Source organism: Theropithecus gelada, chromosome 8 (genome assembly GCF_003255815.1).
Source record: "Theropithecus gelada isolate Dixy chromosome 8, Tgel_1.0, whole genome shotgun sequence".
Taxonomy (NCBI): Eukaryota; Metazoa; Chordata; class Mammalia; order Primates; family Cercopithecidae; genus Theropithecus; species Theropithecus gelada.
In genome coordinates this window covers 116,322,358-116,341,338 of record NC_037676.1, presented here as the reverse complement: position 1 = coordinate 116,341,338, position 18,981 = coordinate 116,322,358, and positions in this window count along the sequence as shown.

Here is an 18,981-nt window from a genome sequence, read left to right as displayed (position 1 = left end):
GCTTAAAGTATTGGAAAAAATTACTATCGGGTATTAGGCTTAGTACCTGGGTGATGAAATAATCAGTCCCACAAACCTTTGTGACATGAGTTTACCTATACAACAGTCCCGCACATGTACCCCCGGAACCTGAAATAAAAGTTAGAAAACAGAAAATGATATAAAATGTTGCATGCATATGAAGAAATTAAGATCTAGAGGGTGGGACAGGACAATATCACTCGCAAATTATGAAAATGAGGGTAAAATGAGTGAGAATACTTCATTTTGAAAGAGCATTGGGACATCTTTAGAAAATAAGATGAACTTTGAATTTGGTATTCAACTTAGGAATACATTAAGTAAATGGAAAGACTATTTCAAATTGAGAGAAATTCAGGTAGTAACTCATAAAAAAGAACATATCATGTTGCAGGAATTTATAAAGTATAGGCTGGAGTGTATATATTTGTGAGGAGTGTGATGAGGCTAGAAAGGTAGGTTGGAAGCTGAGAAGGAAAAGATTCAGTAGCTAGACTTTAATCTCTTTCCTTCCTATACTGGAAGACATTTCTGAGAAATCCTTGGAATTCTTGTGTTGGTAAAATCATTAGTAAAAGTTAATACTAAGATATTGTATTTGTGTTAGTCTGACTTAATGATTCAGTATTTGTATAGTTTAGAATTATTAACAGAATTATGCTGTATGCATATTTTATGTTTAATGTGTTCTGTCTACTGATAACAGAATAGCCTAAACATAATTGAATTTTAAGCAGATTTTGGAAGCAGGTTGAAGGATGAATTATAGAAGCATAAGAACAATGGGTAAAAGAGATTTGTAATTTCCCAGATTGAAAAAAAAGATTATCTGAAATTGGCAATGGATTTAGAAAGAAGGGCCGCGTATGAGAAACTTTAGTGGCAGGACTCTTTGACTGATGGCTGTTTCTCGGGAAGTATAGATGAGATGACACTAAAGATTTTGTGTTGGCCAGTTATATGGTTAGATGACAATGCTATTCACAGACAGAAAAGAACATGAAAGCCATGATCAGAGGTGAAATTATTCATAATTATCTTAGTTTGGACATTTTGCATTTTAGTCACATAGGAAATAATCAGTTAGAGATGCACTACACATTTATTAACTTAAAGATGAATGTAAGTGGATTTCTTTACCTGTTTTCACATTTGTGCTTACATCCATTTGTAATCCGTAATAATTTTATGCTATATATTGTCCTTCAAATAATAGCTCTTAACAATGATGCTATAGTTCTATCAGCTACAATAAACTTTTACAGTTTTCTAAAGGAGATTTCTGTAGTTACACTGATTGAGTTTAAAGTATATTACTTGCTAAAAATATGAAGCTGAATAATATGGTTAACTTCTACATGCCTCAATTTTCTCATCTAAAATAGTACATTCCTTATCATCTTGTAAGAAATAAATGAATTATCACGCTCACTTCTTTTACATGAATATAAATATGACGTACCTACATATATTTTCCTACCACAGTGTACAGGATATTTCAAGTATAGAATATTTACTATTGTCATAGCTCAATTTTCTGTTGGTTGATTGTTAGCAACAGCAATATGGTAGCTCATTGAAAGTATCTCATATGTTTGGAAAATTGTATCACTAGAGCAGGCAGGATGGGTTGAATGTCTTTTTGTGTGTATCACAGAATTTGTGATATCACTGCATCCAATTGATGCTTTAAAAAAGCAGAATGGCATAGAGGATTCTGAATTTATTTAATTTTAAGTTGATAAGATAGCTATACCTTTCTTAATGAAATATGGCACAGCTTCCAATTGCTGAAAAAAGAACACTGAATTCTAATCATGTATGTAAACATTGCTTTCCCTTTCTGATAAAGTAAAATGGGAAACCTGGAATAGAAAAATTAGATACTTCAATTGATTATAACTTTAATTTTTAAGTAAAAATAATGTATCTTTGTCTAGTAACTCCTCTGTTGTCTAGTAACTTCTCAAATCGGGGACTCAAGATTTTAAAACATTTTCCCTGTTGGGATGTAGAAACAATTCTTAAACCACCTTAGAATATTACAGGCTTTTCTTTGCCAATCAGGAATCTTGTTTGGATCCCTACTAGGAGTCTTGTATCATTTCATATCCTGATGACCATGGATTTTTGTATTTTGTATTAATTTCTCCATTATTTCAAATTATTTTACATATTGATGATTAATCCAGGAAACATTAGACTAAACTGTTGATTTTTAAACGTTATTGCATTAGCTCCTTCCCAGCCCTGGTGTTGGGGGTTGGGGAGACGGGCACAATAAAAATAAATAAATAAATAAAAGTAAAATATATAGATATATACACACGAACACACATACACTCTTCAACATTCTCCAGGCTACCTTTTAAGTTTATTGAGGCCATGCGAGTCATTCCTGCTGAATGGGACATTAGAGGAAGTGATGAAGCTGTGTATAGGCATGACCCTTAAAAACTCATGTGAGGCCAGGTGCAGTGGCTCACCTCTGTAATCCCAGCACTTTGGGAGGCCAGGTGGTGGATCAGCTGAGGTTGGGAGTTCGACACCAGGTGACCGGCATGAAAAAACCCCGTCTTTACTGAAAATACAAAATTAGCTGGGCGTGGTGGCATATGCCTGTAATCCCAGCTGCTTGGGAGTCTGAGATAGAAGAATTGCTTGAACCTGGGAGGCGGAGGTTGCGGTGAGCCATGAGCTGAGATCCTGCCAATGCACTCCAGCCTGGGCAACAAGAGTGAAACTCCATCTCAAAACAGCAACAGCAACAACAACAACAAAAGTCATGTGCCACTCTCTACTTCTTTATTCTCCATCATCATGATTTTGAAGACAATCTGTTCCACATACCACAGATATGAAATGAAGTGGAAATGCCTGACACCAATAATGCTGTCTTGGAAAAAACATTTGTCTTTTTATAACTGAGTTGTAGGAATTTAAAAAAATATATTATAGATACAAGTACATTAACAGATGTATGAGTCACAAATACTTTCTCCCATTTTGTGTGTAGTCTTTTCACTGGATGGTGTCATTTGAAAAATAGATGTTTTCAAGTTTGATAAAGTCCAATTTATCTATTTATTTTTATTGTTGTCATTGTTTTATGTGCTTTTGGCATCTCATATATAAGACTCCATTGACATATCCAAGATCGTGCATATTTACCCCATGTCGTCTTCTAAGAATTTTGTAGTTTTAGCTCTTACATTTCCATTTTCAATGAATTTTTTATATATGTGGTTCCAGGTAATGGGCTAATTGCATTCTTTTGAATGTAGCTATCTAGTTATCCAAGCACTATTGTTGAAATGTCATCCTTTCTCCTTTGAATGCTCTTGGTACCCTTGTCAATGATCAGTTGACCAAAGGCACAGAGATTTACTTCTGTATTCTTAAGTCTATTTCATTGATCTCTATATCTACCCTTGTGATAATACCACCCTCTCTTGATTACTGTTGCATTGGAGTGAGTTTTGAAATCAGGAAATTTGAATGCTCCAACCTTATTCCTTTTTCAGATATATTAGACTATTCTGTGTCCCTTGTAATTCCAGTTTAATTTAAAACCAGCTTGTCCAAGCATGCAAAAAACAAACTATACGGAATTGTGATAGCTTTGCGTTGAATCTATTGATGAAAACAGGGAGTATTTCTACCTTTATAATACAATGTGTTCCAATCCATGAATAAAATACACTTTTTTTTTTCATTTTTAGTAGCCCTCCCTTTTCCCAGCAGATGCCTAAAACAAGAGATGATACCAAACCCCTGTATGTACTATTTTTTCTACTTATGCCTAGCTATTATAAAGTTTAATTTATTAATTAGACATGGCAAAAAAATTAACAATAATTAATGGTAAAATAGAACACTGATAACTATATACTGTAATAAAAGTGAATGTGATCTGTTACTCTTTCTCTCTCAAGTATTGTACTCACCGATTTTCAGAACGCAGTTGACCATGAGTAACAGAAACCATGGAAACCAAAACCACAGATAAGGGGAAAATACTTTATTGAGATCTTTACTTTTTCAACAATGTTTCATAGTTTTTAGAGAATAAGTATTGTACTTTTTTAAAAAAGTATTTATTCCTAAGTATTTTATTTTTGATGCTATTATAAATATAACCGTTAATTTTATTTTGGAATTGTTCATTGCAAGGATAAAGAAATACAATATTGTTGTTGTTGTTGTTCTTTGAGATGGAGTCTCGCCCCATTTCCAGGCTGGAGTGCAGTCGCATGATCTCAGCTCACTGCAACCTCCGCCTCCCAGGTTCAAGCGATTCTCCTGCCTCAGTCTCCTGAGTAGCTGGGACTACAAGCATGTGCCACCACACCCAGTTAATTTACGTATTTTTAGTAGAGATGGGGTTTTACCATGCTGGCTAGGATGGTCTCAATCTCTTGACCTTAATCTGCCTGCTTTGGCCTCCCAAAGTGCTGGGATTACAGGAGTAAGCCACCACGCCCGGCCTATAATTGGTTTTTAAATATTGATTTTGTACCCTGAAATTTTGATGAGTTTGTTTACTAGTTATAAAAGTTTTTAGTAAAACCTCATTTTTCTATATATAATGTCATGTCATCTAAAATTACAAATAAGTTTACTTTTCCTTTCCAAACTAGATGTTTTTTACTTCTTCTCTTGCCTATTTTTTCTGGCTAGCATCTCCAGTACACTGCTGAAGCAATGTAGCAAGAACATATTTTGTTGCCTTTTTCTGACTTAGAGGGAACTTATACAATATTCTCACTATTAAATTTATTAGGTGTGAGTTTTTAGTAGATTTCCTTTATCAAGTTGAGGAAGTCCCTTTCTATTTCTATTTGGTAAGGGCTTTTATTATAAACTGTGCTTAAATTTTGTAAAAGGCTTTTTCTGCATCAGTTGAGAGGATCATATTGTTTTTGTTTTTTGTTGTATTGATATAGTGTACTAACAATGTTTTTGGATGTTAAACTAACCTTGCATTTCTGTAGTATTTCCCTCTTAGTCATAATATATAATTCTTTTATACATATTATTTTTATACATTTCTAGCATTTTGAGGATTCTTATATTCATATTTGTAAAAGATATTGATACGTAGTTTTCCTTCTTTATGACGACTTGCCTGGTTTTGGTGACAAAGTAATACTAAGGCTCATAGGGTAAGTTTAGCAGTATTCCTGTCTTTTATTGTTGGAAAAGCTGTGTGAAGAATTGGTATATACTCTTCTGTACATGTCTGCTGGAATTTATATCTTTTTCTATACAATCTAACTAAAGGTTTGCCAATTTTTAAAATCTTTTTAAAGAACAACCTTTGAGTTCCATTGATTCTCCCTATTATTTTTCTATCCTCTATCTTTTTAATTTCCACCCTAATATCTATTATTTTATTTCTCCTGCTTTTTTAGGTTACATTTACTTTTCCTTACCCTATGTTTTAAAGGCAAATGTTAGGTTATTGATCAGCAATATTTTACCTTTGTTAATATAGATATTTATGTGTATAAATTTTTCTCTAAGCACTGTTTCAGCTGTATCCTTTAAGTTTGGTAGGTTGTGTTTTTGTTTTCATTTATCTCAATCTTTCTTAATTTTCCTTTTGATTGGTTATTTTTACTATTGATTATGTAAGAATGTGTTGTTTAATTTATGTGTATTTAAGCTTCCATTTTTGTTATTGATTTCTAAATTCATTCCATTGTGACGAGGAAAAATACTTTATTTCTATTATTTAAAATGTGTTGAGGTTTGTTTTACTACCAAGCTTATATTCTGTCCTAGAGAATGTCCCACATGCATTTCAGAAGAATATGTATTCCACTTTTTGGGGTGGAGTGTATAATAAATATCTGTTAGGTCTAGCTGGTTTATAATATTGTTCAAGTTATTTATAGTATTTCTTTACTGTTCTTCTGCTTAACTGTCCTGTTATTGAAAGTGAGGTATTAAAGTTTTCATCATTAGAAGACTTTAATAATTATATTGTCCATTTGTCACTTCATTTCTGTCAGTTTTTGCTTCATATATCTTGGGGCTCTGATGGATTGGCCTGTTTTCAATAATAATAATTTTAAATATTGTACTTTTCATATCTATATCATAGTAGAATACCTATTTATTTCTTTTTTATAATTTATATGTCCTGTTGGAATTATCTATTTGATATGACATTATCTTCATATCTTCAATTATTTAATCATGGTATCCTTTAGTGCTCTGAATGTATGTATAATGTCTGTTTTGAAGTCTGTTAAATTCAACTTCTGGCACATTCATAAGCAGTTTCTGTCACTTCCTTTTTTCCAATATATAGGCAATAATTTCCTATTTCTCTGCATATTTCATGTTTCTATTTGAAACTGGATATTTTATATAGTATGCTGTAGTGACCTTCTCCCTCCTTCCCCCATTTTCTGGGCTTGTTGTTGTTATTTGCTTGATTACTTGATTAATGAATGGCTGCTTTACTTTGGAGAAGTCTATTTTCTCCTTAGAGTGTCAAGTCTCTTAGATTGTTCCCCAGGGATTATGGCACTGGCTGGGTACACTCACAGTCACCCCAAGGTGGCAGTGGTTTTCACCAGGATTCTCTTTGGCTCTTTTCCTGACAAACTCATCTGTCACGATGCAATAATTGTTAACTGGTTGCTATTAAAAATAATTTTTAAAAAACCTATATCCTGGGGCTAAAATTACTTCATAGATTAGTAAGAATAATACATAAAATCAGATATGATCAGACAGCTTTAAGGCACTAAGGTTGACTTTAAGATGTCATTGCTTATAAAGCTTCCCTTGGAAAACTGGATTTGTACCTGGCTTTAAATGTTGTTTTAGAGGTAAGTAAAAAAGGTCACTTCTTGAAATGCCTAGGAACTTCAGGATATTTTGAGGATATCAAGAAAAGAGGAATTTCCCCAAATCTGTAAATATTGCAACATCTGATGGCAAGTCCTTGTGTTGGCTTCTTAGCCACAGGAGGATTTTAAAAGTCTAATCTGAGATTCCTTATGAAAAGTTCCATCAAGGCAAACTTAAAAAGGGTATGTGATCAGCCACTATTCATGCTGCACTTATATAAATTACCAGGCCAAGTTTAATAAGACTGCTCTCATTTGGCAAACAGATTTACTTTATCTTTGAAAGAAATGTGGGTAACCTGTAAAAAGAAAAATTATGTTTCCATGAAAAGCTATGGCACACTTTTGTGGGCATTAAATGCTAGTCCTGCTCATTGTATTTAAGGTTTTGTTATGATCTTAAAACTAGAACAGACCCTAAATTATTCTAATTTCTTCAAACATCTGGCTACAACTCTCCAAATTAACATTTCCAGTTTTTATCCTACCCTTTTAGTTTGGAATTATTAAAAATTAAAACCGCCTTTTTCCCCAAGACTAGCATGCTGATGCTGGATTACATCATATAAGGTTCAGATAAATTACAAAAACAGATAATGTATAGATAATATTGATGCTGGATGTTGCAAGGGCTACTGAGAAAATTCGCTGCAAGATTCAATGCCATTACGAGAGACACAGAGACATTTAAACTACCCACAAGAAAATTTAAAAGTGGCCACTGGGCTACTGCCATTCTCATTTTACCTTCTATGGATGCATTGAACTCCACTGCTAGAAATCTCAACTGGCAGCCCTGTGGACTCAGAAACTGTATTTCTAATGATTAATCTTTGTTTTTTTGTTTTTATTGGTTTGTTTGTTTGTTTTTGCATTTCATAAAAATTCCCCTCATTAAACACCTGACTGCTAGCACCGTCCATCAAATATCCTCTACTACCAAGTCCTAACATATGATTCAGCAAGTCCTTAAGGAACAAAAGGCAGTCAAACAAGAAAACTGGACTTCTGTTACTTACAGGAATGAAGAATGTCTCTTTTGTTCTCGATTAAGAAGTGGGGAAATATAAAGATTTTTGGCTGACCAAACTTTAGTCAGGCTCCTGAACCTTTTCCCAAGCCCAACTATATACTTCTTAATTAAATTCAGTTTCATCATACAACCCTGTTAAGTCAGTTTAGCAAGAACCCTTTCCCAACCTTGATTTCCTACCATCCTCTATTTTTGATTGGGTTCCTCATCCTTTCTCATTCCCAGGTGAAGTCTGTTCACCCTCACTTGTTTCATCAATAATCATGTCAGGTTGTTTTAGCCAGAATCTCTCTTACCCGTGATTATTTTTCTTTATAATTTTCCATCCACAGAGCCCTGCACTGATCCTTGGCTATAAACTCACACTTGCTCACGCTATATTTGGAGCTGAGCCCAATATCACTCTCCCAATGCAAAATCCCTTTGCCGTGGTCCACATACCCACTGTAATGGTACTGAATAGTCTTCCTTACCATGCTTTAGAAAGTTTTATTGAATAAATTTGTCTTTATCACTCTTATCCCCAAAACTATGCTCAAAATGATGGCTCTTATAACCGTATGCATGTACTCATCTATAATTTTATCATTTAATGCCTTTAAACGTTCTTATATTTCTCATTTCAGAACATAACAATAGCTGTCTCTGAATCTCTTTAATATTTTCCTGATTTCTTAACTTGATTTCAGTAAAGGTTCTACTCCATGATTATTGATGACCTCCAAGTAATAATCCAAAATACATATTTTTCTCTTTATTGTATTCATCTTAACTTCTCATAACCAGTCTCCAATTGTTCCTTTCCCTTTAAGAGTTCCTTCTTCATTAAAAAGTATTTTTAATTGACAAATAATAATTGTCTCTATTTACGGGTTAAAATATGATGCTTTGATATGAATACACATTGTGGAATGATCACATCGGGCTCATTTACATATCAGTTACCTCACAAATCAGTTATTTCATTGTGATTAGAATATTAAAATCCAGTCTCTTAGCTGGAACTTACAGTACAAGAGTAGTGAAAGTGGGCATCCTTGCCTTGTCTTGTTTCAGTTTTCTCCCTTCACTATGATGTTAGCTGTCAATTTGTCATTTACGGACTTTATTAGGCAGAGGTACTTACTTTCTATACCTGACTTATTGAGAATTTTTGTCATAAAGACATATTGAATTTTATCAAATACTTTTTCTGAATTTATTGAGATAATTACATTATTTTTCCTTCATTTTATTGGTGGGATGTATCATGGTTAGTGATTTATGTTGAAACATCCTTGCATTTCTGGGAAATCTCATTTGATCATAGTGTCGTATCTTTTTGACAACTTGTTGGATTTGGTTTGCTATTATTTTGTTGAGAATTTTTGCATCTATTTTTATCAGAGATACTGGCCTCCTAGCCAGAAAAAAAATCAAGCAAGAGGAAGAAAGAAAAAATATCCAAATTGGAAAAGAGGAAGTCAAATTATTCCTGCTTGCAGATTACAAGTTGTCATATAGAGAATAACCTAAAAGCTCTACCAAAAACTCTTAGAGCTGGAAACAAATTCAAAAAATTGCAGGATACAATATAAATATAAAAAATTAGGAGCATTTCTATGCAGGAACAACAAACTAACTGAATAAAAAAAAAGCAAAACTGCAATCCCCTTTTCAACAGATACAAAATAAATAATAGAATGCTATTCAGCCTTAACAAAGAAAACTTTATGTCAAGAGGACATTATGCTATGTCAATAAACCAGGCATAGAAAGTGAAATGCTATATTCTTCACTTATACATAGAATCTAAACATGTGGAACTGATAGAAGTAGAGAGTAGAATGGAGGTTACCAGAGGCTGGTTGGGATAAAATAGAGAAAGGAAAGATAACAGTCAAAGGGTACAAAGTTCTAAATAGACACTTCTTTATCACTTTTACAAATTTCACCTTCACAAATTTCTGTATATTTATATTCCACAGGCTGCTTCTCCCTATACTTACTTATCCTTAAAAGGTGGTTTCACATAAAATCAACAAAACCACCCAGCATTCTCAACTCAGAAGCAAGTGTTACATCAAGGTATCAGAAAATGTACCTTACAGGTATTTTATCAAATTGATATATTCTCTGCTTCTCTCAACCAAAAGCAAACAGAGTCATTTTAGTCCTCCTTAGATCAGTGGTCAAATATTTTTGGTCTCTATTAATGAATTAGAAGCTCAGGCTAAGGTATTAGCTTGATTCAGAAGCTTGGCTCCTTCCTACATTAAAAGTAGAAAAGTCAGACTGTGAGAGAAATGTCAATATTCTTACAATGGATAAAAATGGATAATTTGTGATATTCATAGATGGAAGATGGAAGATGTAAACTGCACAGACTTTTCTGGTTCTATTATGTAAACAGCTTTAAATAAATCAGCTTGTGCAAATAATAGCTTCAGCCTGCTGGTATTAAAAGCACAAATGTGTTTCTTGAAAATTGCTAACAGAGTAAATTTTAAGCGTTCTCACCACAAAAATATTAAGTATGTAAGGTCTTGCATATGTTAATTAATCCAATTTAGCCATTCATATTTCAAAACAACATGTACACCATAAATATATACAAGTTTTATTTTCCAATTTTAAAAAATCACATAAATATGTTCTGAAGTGGACCTAAGTGAAATGATTTAGGATTATAAAATGGTTGGAATTAATTGAAAATGAAACTTCTCCAATAATACTATAGAATAATACTCCACTGTTAAACAGCCTTATATTCCTGCAATATTTACAAAATGAAGGTTGATTTTATCCTCTTGTATATACGCACTATTGCAGTTATTAGTCACTTCAAATTCACATGGCATTCCCATTCCACTTGGCTGTGTTCCTTAGATCATTACAAGAGATACTTTGATTTAAACTCTCTTCACTTTAAGTACTCAAAAAGTTTTATATATTGCTCCATAGCAGCAGCAATGATGAGCATCATCCTCCATATCAGATATCATAATCCTGAAAGTCAAGACTGAAGTGTACAACAAATTACGCATTTGGAGTTGCTACTAAATAAATCCAAATTATTTTCAAATTCTTTAAGTGCATATCTTTCTCTTCTGTAAGTGCAGAATCCCTTCTCTGTCAATTACCATTATAAAAGTAAACATCAGGTATATAGCATTGCTTGCTCCAACTTTCATAGATGTCATTTGCAAAGCTAAATTTATATTCCTATTATAAACAGTTATAATTGCCTTATGGGTTCTTCTTGCCTACTGCACAGATAAAACCAATTCACAGAGACAGCAGTATTTCAGTAGAGAAAGAGTTCAATAATCACAGGGCTTGCCTAGCAGAAGGACAAGAGTTATTACTCAAATCAGCCTCCCTGAAAACTCAGAGGCTAGAGTTTTTTAAGGATAGTTTGGTGGGCAGGTTTTAGGGAATGGGGAATGCTGATTGTTGGCATTGAGGATGAGATGATAGGAGGCCAAAGTCGTGATTCAGTCCTGCATGGGGGAGTCACAAGATTTTATGAGCCAGTTTCTTAGTATGGGTTACCAATCCAGATGGTGCCAGCTAGTCCATCAGAAGTGCAGAGTCTGCAATATACCTCAAACACCCATCTTAGGTTTCATAATAGTGATATTATCTATAGAAGCAATTGGAAAAGTTACGAATCTTGCCACTTCTGGATACATGACTCCTAAACCATAATTATCACATATCACTTTTGTTTTAAACTATAAACTAAATTCTTCCCATAGTTCACTTTGCCTATGGCCAGAAATGAACCAGATCAGCTTGGAAGTTAGAAGCAAGACAGAGTCGACTAGGTCAGATTTTTTGAATGTCATAATTTTTCTACATCAGATTTCTATATCAGATTTCTCTCACTGTCATAATTTTTGCAAAGATGATTTCAGTATGCTTTTCTTTAAAATAGACATACAAATTACACAAAATAGGAAGACCACAACTCACTTTATTTTTACATCCCCAGAAAGAATTGTGACATTTGAAAAGTGTGTCTATCATAATCTCATAGTTTAAAAGTAGATTTACAACATATATTTCTTACAAATATTTTCTCAAAGAACAAGCATTTTCAATAATGTTAAAATTAAAAGTTTGCTTTAAAAATAGCATCTGACACAGCCTCTCTAACTTTCAGCAGAATCTATGAAGTCAGAGGAAAATGAAAAAACAGATAACACAATCTTTGGTTTAGATCTTTGCATCGATCAAAAAAGAAATGTACCTAACCCAAGGACAGTGGAATTTCATTGAGAGAAGTGATTGATAGCTTCTTGTTCTTTGTGGTATGGCATAGAAGTGGATTAAGAAAACCATTTTTCCATCTTCCTTTTCTATAGCCCTATGGGAAAAACCTTACAGATGTTTTTTTGCAGGATGGGTGCTGCGTTTTTATGTAGCCACAGCAATGTGCACCTTCTTTGCCATCAGGACTTCTTTGAATGTAACAGGTTAGAGAATGGAACAGCTAGATAATGCTTGTATAAAATTAATCTGAGGTTTAGAAGAAAAGTGGAGGTGGCAACTAACAATAAATTATTTCATATTGGCGATAAAATTACCACAACTAAAGAACAAGCATAAAGCTGTGGAAAGAGTTTTGATGATAAAGAAACTGGGAATTGCAATTCCTAATATTTTTCAAACACTAGACTCTACTGATACTGGTGGAAGACATGCCCATCTAAAGTTAAATAAAGTTAAGTAAGAACAATTTCTTATTTTTAATGGGAATAAATGTTTTTATAAAACTATAACAGAATAGAATAAAAAAGGGAGAAGGTAAATTAAAAATAACAGGATAAAATAAAATGAGAGATAAATATGAAAAAGAAAGATAGAAAAGCAACTTAGGAAACAGAAACACTAAATACATAATAAAGAAAATAAAGGAGAATTCTGTTTTGTAGAAAATCCAATCGGTGATGTATAGAACAAAGGTAATTTGATGTTTTAAAATATAGAGTAGAAGAACAGGAGTCACAATAGATGTGATAAAAGATTTGAGATATAAAAGACAGATTGAATATCTAGCCTGGCAATATTAATTGAGATATTAACTATGCTCAAAACAATGACCAGAAATACTGTTTGAACTTTAAATATGAGTATTTACATTTAAAGGGTTACTACAGTCTGAATGAAATACATTAAGGATATTTAAACAAAATATTTAATGTAAATGATGCTCATGTGATTTGTAATGACTCTAATTTGAATAGTTTTTTACCAGGATATAGTAAACAATAGGAAGCATTTTTCTATAAATTTTAATTATAAATTTAAAGATAAAATATAATTTACATATACAGAATCGGAAATAGATTAAGTTCCAATAAACATTGAGAAGATTATCCATTATCTGACTTCTTCAACAATAAATAACATCTAATAAAAATTGGCTAAAATAGCTGTACTTATTCAAGTTTCCTATTTGATGAAAACATAAGATATTTAAATATGGTATGTTTCAAGAGAATGGATGAACAACTTTTGAAAAAATATTTGCAGATGAACTGCGCCAATGAGAAATGAATCGCACTTTATAATATAAAATACAATTAAAAAAAGATAGCATTAATATCAATTAAACATTATTAAATTTGAACATAATTGGCTACAAAAGTAAATGGAAAATCACAAATGTTTATTAAATAATAAGAAAGCCTGAAACAATTCAATAACAATAAGCAATGGAAAAAAACAAAACAAAACAAAACAAAAAACCAAGCAGATTCAATTAGAGGAAGCGTTTTCCAGTGAGGAATAAGAGTGTACATTTTTTCTTAAATATCCAAAAGATAATATCAAAATATAAAATTTAGTCTTAAGTTCAAATACAATATAAAGGTTATTGTTTTAATTTTCTTTTACATTTAATATATTGCACATCTCTAAAAAATGTAAAAAAATTAGAAGGACCAGAGGCAAAATGTTAATTTTTTATTCTTGGCTCCATGTAATTGCTACTTCCAGACACCTTATTAGAGTTAACCTTTGTTAATGATAATCCTGAATTGTATTCTTCACTACTCTCTGGTAGAAAAGACAGAATATCTAACTTTTATTGACCTAAAAATGATAAAACTTTTTGGCTCATATAACTGAAAAGTCCAGATGATACTCTGGAACTTCACTGAAGTTTCATTAGGTGCTTTAAAAATTTCACTACCACTTAATTTTTCCTTCTCTCTATGATCTTTCACAATATCAGCAAAATTGAAAGACTACACAGGGTCCATGAGCAGATCTAGATTTTCTTCCTAATACTCTTAATATAACTGTTGAAATTGTAGACCCCACCTTACAACACAAAGTTTTCCTATATAAAAGAGTCTTTTAGATGTTGGGAGGAGAAAATTGAAGCTTATTTGTCACCATATTATTTAATGTAGTGAAACCAATTGATATGGTTTGGTTGTGTCCCCACCCAAATCTCATTGAATTGTAACTCCCATAATTTCCATGTATCATGGGACGGAGATGGTGGGAGGTAATTGTATCATCAGGGTGTGTCTTTCCTGTGCTGCTCTCATGACAGTGAATTAGTCTCACAAGATCTGATGGTTATATAAAGGGGAGTTCCCCTGCACAGGCTGTCTTGCTTGCCACCATGTAAGACATGCATTTGCTCCTCCTTTGCCTTCCGCCACGACTGTGAGCCCTCCCCAGCCATGTGGAACTGTGAGTCCATTAAACCTCTTTCCTTTATAAATTATCCAGCCTCCGATATGTGTTTCTTAGCAGTGTGAGAACAGACTAATACAGTAAATTGGTACTGGTTAGTGGTACACTGCTGTAAAGATACCTGAAAATGTGGAGGCAACTTTGGAACTGGATAACAGGCAGAGGTTGGAACAGTTTGGAGGGCTCAGAAAAAGACAGGAAAATGTGGGAAAGTTTGGAACTTCCTAGAGATTTCTTTTTTAAAAAACAAATTATACTTTTAGTTCTGGGATACATATCCAGAATGTGCAGATAAAATTTATTTATCCAAAATAAATCCACATGTATCCATAGGTATACATGTGCCTTGGTGGTTAACCCATCATCTAGGTTTTAAGCCCTGCATGCATTAGGTATTTCTCCTAATGCTCTCCCTCCCCTTGCTCACCACTCCTGAAAAGCCCTGGTGTGTGATGTTCCCCTCCCTATGCCCACGTGTTCTCATTGTTGAATTCTCACTTATAAGGGAGAAGATGTGGTGCTTGTTTTTCTGTTCCTGTGTTAGTTTGCTGAGGATGATAGTTTCCAGCTTCATCCATATCTCTGCAAAGGACATGAACTCACTTTTTTTTATGGCTGCATAGTATTCCATGGAGTATATGTACCACATTTTCTTTATCCATTCTATCATTGATGGGCATTTGGGTTGGTTCCAAATCTTTGCTATTGTAAACAGTGCTACAATAAACACACGTGTGCATGTGTTTTTATAGTAGAATGATTTATAATTCTTTGGGTATATACCCAGTAAGGGGATTGCTGGATCAAATGGTATTTTTGGTTCTAGATCCTTGAGGAATAGCCACACTGTCTTCCACAATGGTTGAACTAATTTACACTCCCACCAACAGTGTAAAAGTGTTCCTACTTCTTCACATCCTCTCCACCATCTGTAGGGATATTTATAGCACTAAACGCCTGCATGAGAAAGTGGGAAAGATCTAAAATTGACACCCTAACATCACAATTAAAAGAACTAGAGAAGCAAGAGCAAACAAATTCAAAAAACTAGCAGAAGACAAGAAATAACTAAGATCAGAGCAGAACTGAAGGAGAGAGACACAAAAAAATTCCTCAAATAATGAATTCAGGAGCTGGGTTTTTGAAAAGATTAACAAAATACACTGATAACCAGAGTAATAAAGAAGAAAAGAGAGAAGAATAAAATGGGCACAATAAAAATGATAAAGGGGATATCACCACTGATCCCACAGAAATGCAAACTACCATCAGAGAATACTATAAACACCTTTACGCAAATAAACTAGAAAATCTAGAAGAAATGGATAAAATCTTGGACACGTACACCTTCCCAAGACTAAACCAGGAGAAGTTGAATCCCTGGATAGGCCAATAACAAGTTCTGAAATTAAGGCAGTAATTAATAGCCTACCAACCAAAAAAAAGCCCGGGACCCGATGGCATCACAGCTGAATTCTACCAGAGGTACAAACAGGAGCTGGTATCTTTCCTTCTTCAACTCTTCCAAACAATAGAAAAAGTGGGACTCCACCCTAATTTATTTTATGGGGTCAGCATCATCCTGATACCAAAGCCTGGCAGAGACACAACAATAAAAGAAAATTTCAGGCCAATATCCCTGATGAAGATGGATGTGAAAATCCTCAATAAAATACTGGCCAACCGAATCCAGCAGTACATCAAAAAGCTTATCCTCCACGATCAAGCTGGCTTCATCCCTGGGATGCAAGGCTGGTTTAACATACACAAATCAGTAAACATAATCCATCACATAAACAGAACCAATGACAAAAACCACATGATTATCTCAATAGACACAGAAAAGACCTTTGACAAAATTCAACAGCCCTTCACGCTAAAAACTCTCAATAAACTAGGTATTGATGGGACGTATCTCAAAATAATAAGAACTTTATGACAAACCTATAGCCAATATCATATCACACTGAATGGGCAAAAGCTAAAAGCATTTCCTTTGAAAACAAGCACAGGACAAGGATGCTCTCTCTCACCACTCCTATTGAACATAGTATATTGCAAGTTCTGGCCAGGGCAACCAGTGAAGAGAAAAAAAATAAAGGGCATTCAATAGGAAGAGAGGAAGTCAAATTATCTCTGTTTGCAGATGACATGATTGTATATTTAGAAAACCCATCATCTCAGCCCAAAAACTCAAGCTGATAAGCAACTTCAGCAAAATCTCAGGATAGAGATTACTTAAATGACTTTGACCAAAATGCTGATAGTGACATGGACAATAAAGTCCAGCCTGAGGCGGTCTCAGTTGAAGATGAGGAACTTGTTGGGAACTGGAGCAAAGGTTACTCTCGCTATGCTAAGAAACTAGTGGCATTTTGCCTAGAGGTCTGCGTAACTTTTTGAGAGTGATGACTTAGGTTATCTGGTGGAATAAATTTCTAGGTAGCAAAGCATTCAAGGGGGAAACAAAGCATAAATTTGAAAAAGTTTCAGCCTGAAGATATGGGGAAAAAAAAGAAAATCACAGGTTTTCTAAGGAGAAATTCAAGTCAGCTGCAGAAATTTGTATAAGTAATGAGGAGTAAAATGTTAATTGCCAAGACAATAGGGTAAATGTCTCCAGGGCATGCCAGAAAACCTCACAGCAGACCCTCCCATCATAGGCCTCAAGGCCTAGGAGGGAAAAAAAATGGTTTTATGGGCCCAGCCGAGTGGTGCCTTGCTGTTTGTGCAGCCTCAGGACTTGGTGCCCTGCATCCCAGTCAAGGTACATCTAAATTGGCTACAAGGGGCCAATGTACATCTCAGGCTCTTGCTTCAGAGGGTCTGAGCCCCAAGCTTTGGTGATTTACACATGATGTTGGGCCTGTGGGTGCACAGAAGTAAAGAATTGAGGTTTGGGACCCTCCACCTAGATTTCCGATGATGTGTGGAAATGCCTGGATGTCCAGGCGGAGTTGTGCTGCAGGGGTGGAACACTCATAAAGAACCTCTGCTAGGGCAGTGCAGAAGGAAAATGTAGGGTGGGAAGCCCCCACACAGAGTCCTCACTGTGGCACTGCCTAGCGGAGCTGTAAGAAGAAGGCCACCATCCTCCAGACCCCAGAATGGTAGATTCACTGACAGCTTGCATCATGTACCCGGAAAAGCCACAGATATTCAATGTTAGCCTTTGAAAGCAGCCAAGGTTGGAGGAGCTGTACCCTGCAAGCTACAGGGGCAGAGCTACCCAAGACCATGGAAACCCACTTCCTTCATCAACATGATCTGGATATGAGACATGAAGTCAAATTAGATCATTCTGGAGCTTTAAGATTTGACTGCCCCACTGGATTTTGGACTTGCATGGGGCCTGTAGGTCCTTTGTTTTGGCCAATTTATCCCATTTGGAACAAGTGTTTTTACCCAATGCCTGTATCCTCATTGAAACTAGAAAGTGAGTAACTTGCTTTTGATTTTATAGGCTCAGGGGCAGAAGGGACTTGCCTTTTCTCAGATTAGACTTTGGACTGTGGACTTTTGAGTTAATGCAGAAATAAGTTAAGACTTTTGTTGGACTGTTGGGAAGGCATGATTGCTTTTGATATGTGAGGACATGAGATTTGGGGGAGTTCTGGGGGCAGAATGATATTGTTTGACTGTGTCTCCACCCAAATCTCATCTTGAGTTGTAGCTTCCATAATTTTCATGTATGGTAGGAGGGACCTGGCAGGACGTAAATGAATCATGGCACTGGGTCTTTCCTGTGCTGTTCCCATGATAGTGAATAGGTCTCACAAGACCTGATGGTTTTGTAAAGGGGGATTTCCTTGCCTGCCACCACGTAAGATGTGCCTTTTCTCCTCCTTTGCCTTCTTCCCTGATTTTGAGGCCTCCCTAGCCATGTGGAACGATAAGTCAATTAAATCTCTTTCCTTTATAAATTACCCAGTCTTGGGTATGTCTTTATTAGCTTCATGAGAACAAACTAATACTCCTGGCACCAAAATCTGCATTAGTCAGGGTTCTCTAAACATATGGACTAATAGATGAATATATATGAAGGGGTTTGACTCACATGATCACAAGGTGAAGTCCCACAATAGGCCGTCTGAAAGCCGAGGAGCCAGGAAGCCAGTCCAAGTCCCAAAACCTCAAAATTAAGGAAACCAATAGTACAGCCTTCAGTCTGTGACCAAAGGCCTGAGAACCCCTGGAAAATCAATGATATAAGTCTAAGAGTCCAAAAGCTGAAGAACTTGGAATCTGATGCTCAAGGGCAGGAAGCATCCAACACTGGAGAAAGAGGGAGGCCAGAAGACTCAGCAAGTCTCCTCTTTCCATGCCTGCTTTTATGCTTGCAGCTGATTAGATGGTATCCACCCA